Source organism: Myotis yumanensis, unplaced genomic scaffold (genome assembly GCF_028538775.1).
Source record: "Myotis yumanensis isolate MYYU_CA2020_CCGP unplaced genomic scaffold, mMyoYum1.0.hap1 SCAF_7, whole genome shotgun sequence".
NCBI lineage: Eukaryota > Metazoa > Chordata > Mammalia > Chiroptera > Vespertilionidae > Myotis > Myotis yumanensis.
Genome location: NW_027223758.1, coordinates 86,799,956 through 86,807,827, shown reverse-complemented (window position 1 = coordinate 86,807,827; position 7,872 = coordinate 86,799,956). Strand labels below are relative to the sequence as shown.

Sequence of the window (7,872 nt, the reverse complement as noted above, 5' to 3'; positions counted from 1 at the left end):
CAGTTGCCGGGATGGACGCGCCGTGTGGGAATCGTGTGGATCCACTTGCGGAGGTTTCCTACCGCCCCCGGGAGGCCGGAAGGGAGCGGTTGCCATCCAAACTGCTCATTTTTTTTCTCGAGGTCATCGATGTTAGTGCCCTTTATCCTCACCCAGAGGCTGGCCGGTTCTGCGGGTCCATTGTTAGGAGCATGGCTACCATATAGGCCAGCGGTTCTCAACCTGTGGGTCGCGACCCCTTTGGGGGTCAAACGACCCTTTCACAGGGGTCGCCTAAGACCATCGGAAAACACGTATATAATTACATATTGTTTTGTGATTAATCACTATGCTTTCATTATGTTCAATTTTTAACAATGAAAATACATCCTGCATATCAGATATTTACATGACGATTCATAACAGTAGCAAAATTACAGGTATGAAGTAGCAACGAAAATAATTTTATGTGTGGGGGTCACCACAACATGAGGAACTGTATTAAAGGGTCTCGGCATTAGGAAGGTTGAGAACCACTGATATAGACACTGAACGATTTATGGTGATGGGGGTGGGGAAAAGGGTGAAAATGATGGCAAGAGCAAGGCGGCCATATAAACGAATATGATTAGCAAGTATGTTAAAGTTTATTGCGTTTTGTTTGTTGTTTGATTCAAAGAGACTGTACTAGATTGGACCCCTGAATTTTTAAAAATCTAAACGGAATAGAATTTTATTTATTTTTATTTTTATTTTTTTTATTTTTTATTTTTCGCTTAAAGTATTACAAAGGGTATTACATAAGTGTCCTTTTTTCCCCCCCGCCCTTGACAAGCCCCTGCCCTCCCTTACCCCCCCAGTGTCCGGAATAGAATTTTAATACATGAGTCAGATAAAATCTCTAATCCCGACCCATCAACTTGTTGGGTGCCTTTGGGCAGGTTATGTAACTACTCTGAGCCTCAGTTTATCTGCTGTAAAGAAATAAAAGTCCTGGCCTGGCCCGTGGCTCACTTGGTTGGAGCATCTTCCCCTGCACCAAGAGGTTCAGGTTCCATTCCTGGTCAAGGCACCTGCCTAGATCTCGGGTTCCATCCTCTTGGGGGGGGCAACCAATCATGGTTCTCTCCCACATTGATGTCTCTCTCTCCCTCTCTCTCCGCCTCACCCTCCCTCCCTCTCTAAAATCATTAAACATATCCTTGGGTGAGATTTTCAAAATTATTACAATTAAAGTCCCAAGATTAAATGAAAACTAACATATATCTTAATATTCCCATGTATATCACCTGCCTTGTGTTAAGATGTCTTGTGTGCCTGTGTATGTGTGCGTTTCTTCCAAGAGAGGAAATTTGGAAATTGCTGTGTGTGTATGTGTGTGTGTGTGTGTGTGTGTTTGTGTGTGTGTGTGTACATATACACATATATTCAAACACGTTGTTCTTTTCACAGGATCTGCTCTTACAAATAGGATGTGAGAACCTTGAAAACACCTTTAAAAGACATGTTGGTGAATCCATAAAGGAGAAGAAATAACAGGCAGAGCCCGACTCAGTGGTTCGGAGACCAAGTCTTCCTCTTAGACATCTGGACCAGTTCCCTGAAGGTCTCCATTGTAGGATCTAAGGGACTGATGTAAAACCCCGCTGATTTTTTGTGTGAACGCTGTTTGATAAGTCCAGGTAAAGAGCTTTTGAATTAAGCGCCTCCTTGGCCACTAAGTGCTCTTTGGGCTATTTTCTAGGGTCCAATTACTTGTAGAAAACAGAGTGGTTTTTTTTCTTAATTCCTCTATGTCGAGAATGACCCAAACCATGGAAATACCATGGCAGATTAAAACTGCTCCTTTAGAAGAGTCCTACGCTTCCTACACTCAACTTCAGAAAAAGTGAGTCAGCATGAAAAAAACAACACACGTAATAAAGCCCTCTTTCGTTAGTTTCATTTATTTTCCTGTCAAGTGTCAAATTGAAGGGTGGCTTTTCACTTAGTAGAATAATAGACAAGTAGAACCTTGAAAACCCTAGGGGAGGGAGCAGGGCCGGCTGGATGAGTGTGCAACCTGAGCAGGAACACAAAGCCCCATGCTGAGACAGGCCCCACACTTGGCTTAATATTCTGCCATTGTCATCTTGAAATTGTTAATATTTGAAAAAGGGAGCCCGCATTTCCGTTTTGCACTGGACCTTACAAATTATTTAGCCAGTGCTGGGAACAAAGAGAAGCGGCATAGAAAACGACACTTATAAAACACCGCACGTCAGGCACAAGGCTCAGAGCTTAAAACAATTATTTCATTCAATATGCCGCAGAGGGTAGGGATCATCATTCTCATTTTACCGAAGATAAAATAGGCCAGCAGACACTAAGCTGCTTAACTCGAGGTTATGAATCTAGTAACGGCAGATCCACTTTTCAGTTTTCCATGGAAGAGAATTCATTAGTTATGTTTCCCCCTTGAAGGAAATCATTCCCTCTGCCCATTTTTGTTGGTGCTTCGAACACCAGATAACCTGGAATAGCGAGAGTAAACATTCCTCAAATATATTAAGAAGCATCAAAGACTCCGAGGAGCTAATATGTGTTGTTTTGTTGTGAGTTCGGGGAAGTAAGGGACTTTTTGGTTTGTTTATTTTTTAAATGCTATAACCTTTCCTCCCCAGTTTAATCAATAGGCTCTAAACTAAGATAATTTCAGGAAATAAATATGCTAAGGCTAGAACATAATTGTATATTTAGGTGCAAAATCAAATGCCAGGCAGAATAAATGAAAGTATGCTTGAAACAATATTCATGGGGGAGCATGGGGTTTTAGAGTGTAGCTGGTGGACAAAGGAAACGGGGGAGGGGTGTGTTTTAGAGCTTCAGCAGTCAGAATACATTAAAAGTGACAAGCAGGAACACTCATGTCAATGCAGGGTGCGATGGTACCTGCTTTTCTGCTAAGTCCTGAATTGGCCACATGGGGTTCAGAGGACGGACTGTAGACAGCGTTCGAGGGCTTCAACATGAAGAGTGCGAGGGTATTTATGAGTGTCTGTATTTCATGTTGGTGGGTGGCTAGGTAGTCAGAGGTTGACCATGGGGTCAAAGGGACAATTTGGATTGGCAAAAACACAGAGAGCTTGGTTTTGTAAGATCTTTGGCCTCGTGCAGTGACTCTCAGTCGGGGTCCATTTTGTCCCCTAGGAGATATGTGGCAATATCTTGAACCTTTCGTGGTCACATCAGGGAACTGGAGCTCTGCACTATGGCACCCGTGGGTGGAGGCCAGAGATATTGTTGAATATGCTACAGTGCACAGGACAGCTCTTCACCATAAAAAATCACCACCCCAAAGTGTCAGTGGGGCCAAAGTTGGGGCGCTCTGGCCTAGTAGTGTTTATACCATCCTGCTCCCCACTCCCTAATGCCCTCCTCAGCTTAAGGTCCCCAGCTGTAATAAAGAATTGGTCTTCAGATATGTGCTTTTAATGATAAATGACGTTTTTTAGAGAAAGGAGGATATAAGAGAGGGAGGCAAGTGTTATTTAATTGCTTTTCACTGTGGGAATCTACATTCTGAAACTAAAAAGCAAATGAATGCATTTTCGAGAAAAGAGATTTAAGAAAAATACGCACACGTTTACGGAGCATGTGAGTTGCCCGTAGGGAGAAAGGCTAATGAGTCAGAAATAATTTACAAGGCTTAGATGCAGAAACCAGAAAACGCAGGAAGGCTTCAGGGGGTTGAAAGCACACTGTAATTATGATGCGCTGCTGTCCAATGTGCATGTCATGCAGTATTTAATAACTTTCTTCCAAGGATCTGAAACTCTGCATAAAAGCTTCAAATGTCTTGAAGAATCTCTCTCCCTCTCTCACTAGAGCTGCAGTTTCAAGCGTTCTTGGTGTAACCTAAAAATATGTGCTGCTTACCATGTGATTGTGGCTAACAGAAGGTGTAAGAAGCTGGCGTTTTTCTAACAGTCAGCTTCTCTGTGCTTTGACCTTTTTGTGGTTCTGCAGTTCTGATGAAAAGCCTGCATAGTCAATTTAGGAACAACCTTTAAAATGTTGCTTGTTAGGGTGTACTCGATGGACTTCGCCTCATCATTTTGCAGAGAGAGAGGTGGGAAGTAATGTGATCACAGTACAAATCATTTGGTCCCAGGCTGTGAAGTCTGCAAACTTCAGTCACTGAGAAAAAGAGAAACACTTGATGTCATATAGAAAGTGGGAGCAGATTAACATAGGTCAGGTATACGGTGTTAAATTCATAGACATCTAACTTTAATGTAACAATTGTAAGAGCTCTTTCTGATTGCAAAAGTAGCTTATAATTATTATCAATAATTTGGAAAACAGAAAGAAAATAAGCAACGGAAATAATCATAATAATCCATAATCCTGGTGCTCAGAGATAAGCACATTTTGCCTCTTTATAAGGCACAACTTAAAGTTTTTGTTTCATTTCACAAATAAATTTCTGTACCTATTTCTTTACCAAACCACAAAACCACTGTGAGATGCACTGCCTGAATAAACGACACAGATAAGACTTAATAGACTTGTTTTTGATGTTATTTGAAGGAAATGAATTAATATTGTCTCATCATCTCAGAAATGTTAATAATCTCAATTTTTCTGGTTTAGATTAATATAAACTCTACAAAGGAAAGTGTTTATATTTATAGGATTTATTTCTTGAAGTTGATTCAACGACTCTATTAAAGTGCGTATTAATCCTGAAAGTACTGCTTGTGCCTCTGATAAAACAAAAAAATTTTTTCAGCCATCATTTAAGATGTTGTAGTGAGACAAAAAGGTATCAGGAACAAAGTGAAAATCCATCCTACTCCCCACTGCACTTTGAGATAACCACTGTTGACAATATATATTAATACTAGAGGTCCAGCATACGAAATTCGTACGTGGGTACAGTCCCTAGGCCTGGCCTGCGATCAGGGACATTTTCCCTGGCTGCCCGCAGCTGGCCCTGCCCCCTGCCGCCACCCACCCCCGGTTCCCTGTTCACTATTGGGTGATCGGAGCCTGCCGGCCAGCTGGGGGAAGGAACCAAGAGGTGGTCAGTGTGCCTCATAGTGACTAGTTGAGGGGTCATTCTGGTCGTTCTGCCATTAGGGTCAATTTGCATATTACCCTCTTATTATCTAGAATACTTTATCCGACTTCTTCTTGTAATAATACAGGTGGACATAGTGATAGTCATTTGTAATTCACACGGGTGGGATCATACTGTGCAGACTCTCTTCTTCACCAGGTTTTTTCATGTACTTGATCTCGAACATCATTTCTCTTCCCTGCAGGAAGATCTACTGCATTTTTTTAATGGATGCACTGTTTTACCAATTCCATACTGATAGACACTTACTCCTGATCTTTCGCTGCAGTGAGCATCCTTGTACACTTAGTATGTCTTTGTGCCCTTCTTCAGGAGTCTGATCCCACCCTTCCCTTGGACAAAGCTAATCTCCTAAAATTTGGTAAGAATATTATCTGTATCTTTTTAAATTAATAAGAATCGTATGAAAAATAAAATCCAGAAAAATTATTAAGAAGTCAATGGTAGCCCTGATTGGTTTGGCTCAGTGGATAGAGCGTCGGCCTGGGGACTGAAGGGTCCCGGGTTCGATTCCGGTCAAGGGCATGTACCTTGGTTGCGGGCACATCCCCAGTGGGGGGTGTGCAGGAGGCAGCTGATCGATGTTTCTCTCTCATTGATGTTTCTGACTCTGTCCTTCTCCCTTCCTCTCTGTAAAAAAATCAATAAAATATATTAAAAAAACAAAACAAAAAAAGAAGTCAATGGTAACGATACCCGAAGCCAGAGTTGCTCAATCTCCAATCCATCGGAGGTGTTAGAAATGGAGCACTACCCACGAGCTCTCCCACCATGTCTGACATGGCTCCCAGTATAGATAGTAACTACCCAAGAATAGGAGCAATTGGTTCATTTTGGTGTCAGTTGGGCAGTTACATTCACTCAGATAATGGCATCTGTTACCTTCACTTGTGTAATGACAAAATGACAAATTAATAAATAATCCAATCCACCGTAGAAAATATCCTGGTTTTGGATTTACACAGAATTACAAAATCAATACCTACTTAAGACATTTTTTTAAATGTTGACTACCTTCATGGAGTCACAGATCAAAGTCAGGAAAGACAAAGGAAGACAGGAACTGCCACAGACTGGAGGACACTAAGAAAACAGAACAAATAAATGGAAGGTAGGATCCTGGTTCATATCCTGGGACACTGGGGAAAAAAGACACTGGAAGAAAACTGGTGAAATTGGAATAAGCTTTGTAGTTTAGTTAATAACTTTGTACTAATCTTATCTCTTGCTTTGGATAATTATAGTTATGTACGTTGTTAACCTGAGAGAAACTGGGTAAAGTGTAAACAAATTATTATATAAACTACTTTTGCAACTTATGCAAGTCTGTAATTATTTCAAAAGATTTTTAAAAATTGCATTGGAAAATTCCTCAGGAAGTTGTTACTTCAGAGAGAGAGAGATAATATTTCTCAATGATTCCCACAGAGCCAGCTTTTCCTCCAGCTTCAAAACAGAGCACTCTTTCTTCCGTTGAGCAGCAGATAAAGTACAGCTGCTGGCTTGTGCTTTAGGAATATTTTGTACCAGAAATATATATCTTAAGATACAAGAATTAAACTTGGTACAGCAAAATGTTCATACTTTGAGAGGCCCATGGGAAGTGAGGCCAATTGAGACAAAGATTTATATTTCTCATCTTATATTTGGGCTAGAATATTTGCTTGTTAAATGGAATATTGAGCTAAGTTGACTAGATAATTTAGAATTGGGGAATTTTTTCTCTTCCCATTATTTTTCTTTCTCTTTTTTAATGTTTTTTTTTTTTTTTTTTTATTTTAGGGAAAGGAAGAGAGAGAGATGTGAGAAACATCGAAAGGCAGCCTCCTGCACCCCCACTCCTCACCCCCAATGTGCATGTGCCTTGACCTGGAATTGAATTAGCGACCTTTCAGTGCATGGGAAGACATTCAACCAATTGAGCCACACCAGCCAGGGCTATTTTTCTTTCTTGTTAAGTACATACAGTTAAATTTGAATAAGTAAAATGTAGAAAATCATGTGACTTCACTGTACTCCAATGGAGAAAGTAAATAAGAACTTTGCTAAAAGGGTGACAGGAGAATTCGTTCTTTGAGATTACCTCGTAAGTGATAATCATTAAAAGGAGGTCCTTTCATTAGTTAACCCATTATACCCTGTTTTATAATTATGTTCAGTAATCATCTACCACATGCTTGCCCATTCATCTATCTCTAGTCTAATACATAGCTCGGCAAGGAAATGTCTTCCTTAGTTTTTGTTGAGGGAATGGAGGCTCAGACAAGCTAGTAACTGGCTGAATCTAGGCTTCAAACTCAGATTGGACTGTCTCCAAATTTCTATTTATATTGGTTAACTTTGCAACAAATTCTACACTTAATGAATTATGCCATAGTAAGATTTCAGTATATTTCTTTTGACATATTTGAACTATCCTTTTAATTTTAAGAGGAAATGTGATATTTAATTTGAAAATTATCATGTATAATTAAATTTTCTTCAACATATAGAAATATATATGAAAATCCAAGGTCTTCAAAGTTAAGTTACTAGGTTTTGTTAGTAACAGAATGTATTTAGTTAATAAATTATATATTTCGTAAGTACATTAACTTAACTATATTAAGAGCCTAGAGTACCTTTTAATAATGTATAGTACTTCAGTACACTAAATGTGTTTTTTAAAAGCCAGAAGAAAATATCAGTAATCTAAAGGAGTACCCAAAGTTTACTTTAAAAGTCTTGGGCCCTTTATTTATCATTCAGAATTACAGTGAAAAATTCAT

At 39.7% G+C, this 7,872-nt stretch overlaps 1 long non-coding RNA gene across 1 annotated transcript; it reads left to right on the top strand.

The window, feature by feature from the left end:
• The first annotated feature begins 2,934 nt into the window (after nucleotides 1–2,934).
• LOC139014684 (uncharacterized) lies at nucleotides 2,935–7,033 on the top strand. Its single transcript, XR_011472260.1, has 3 exons — nucleotides 2,935–3,002; nucleotides 5,289–5,465; nucleotides 6,887–7,033. It is a non-coding gene; the product is annotated as an uncharacterized lncRNA (long non-coding RNA).
• Nucleotides 7,034–7,872: the final 839 nt, after the last annotated feature.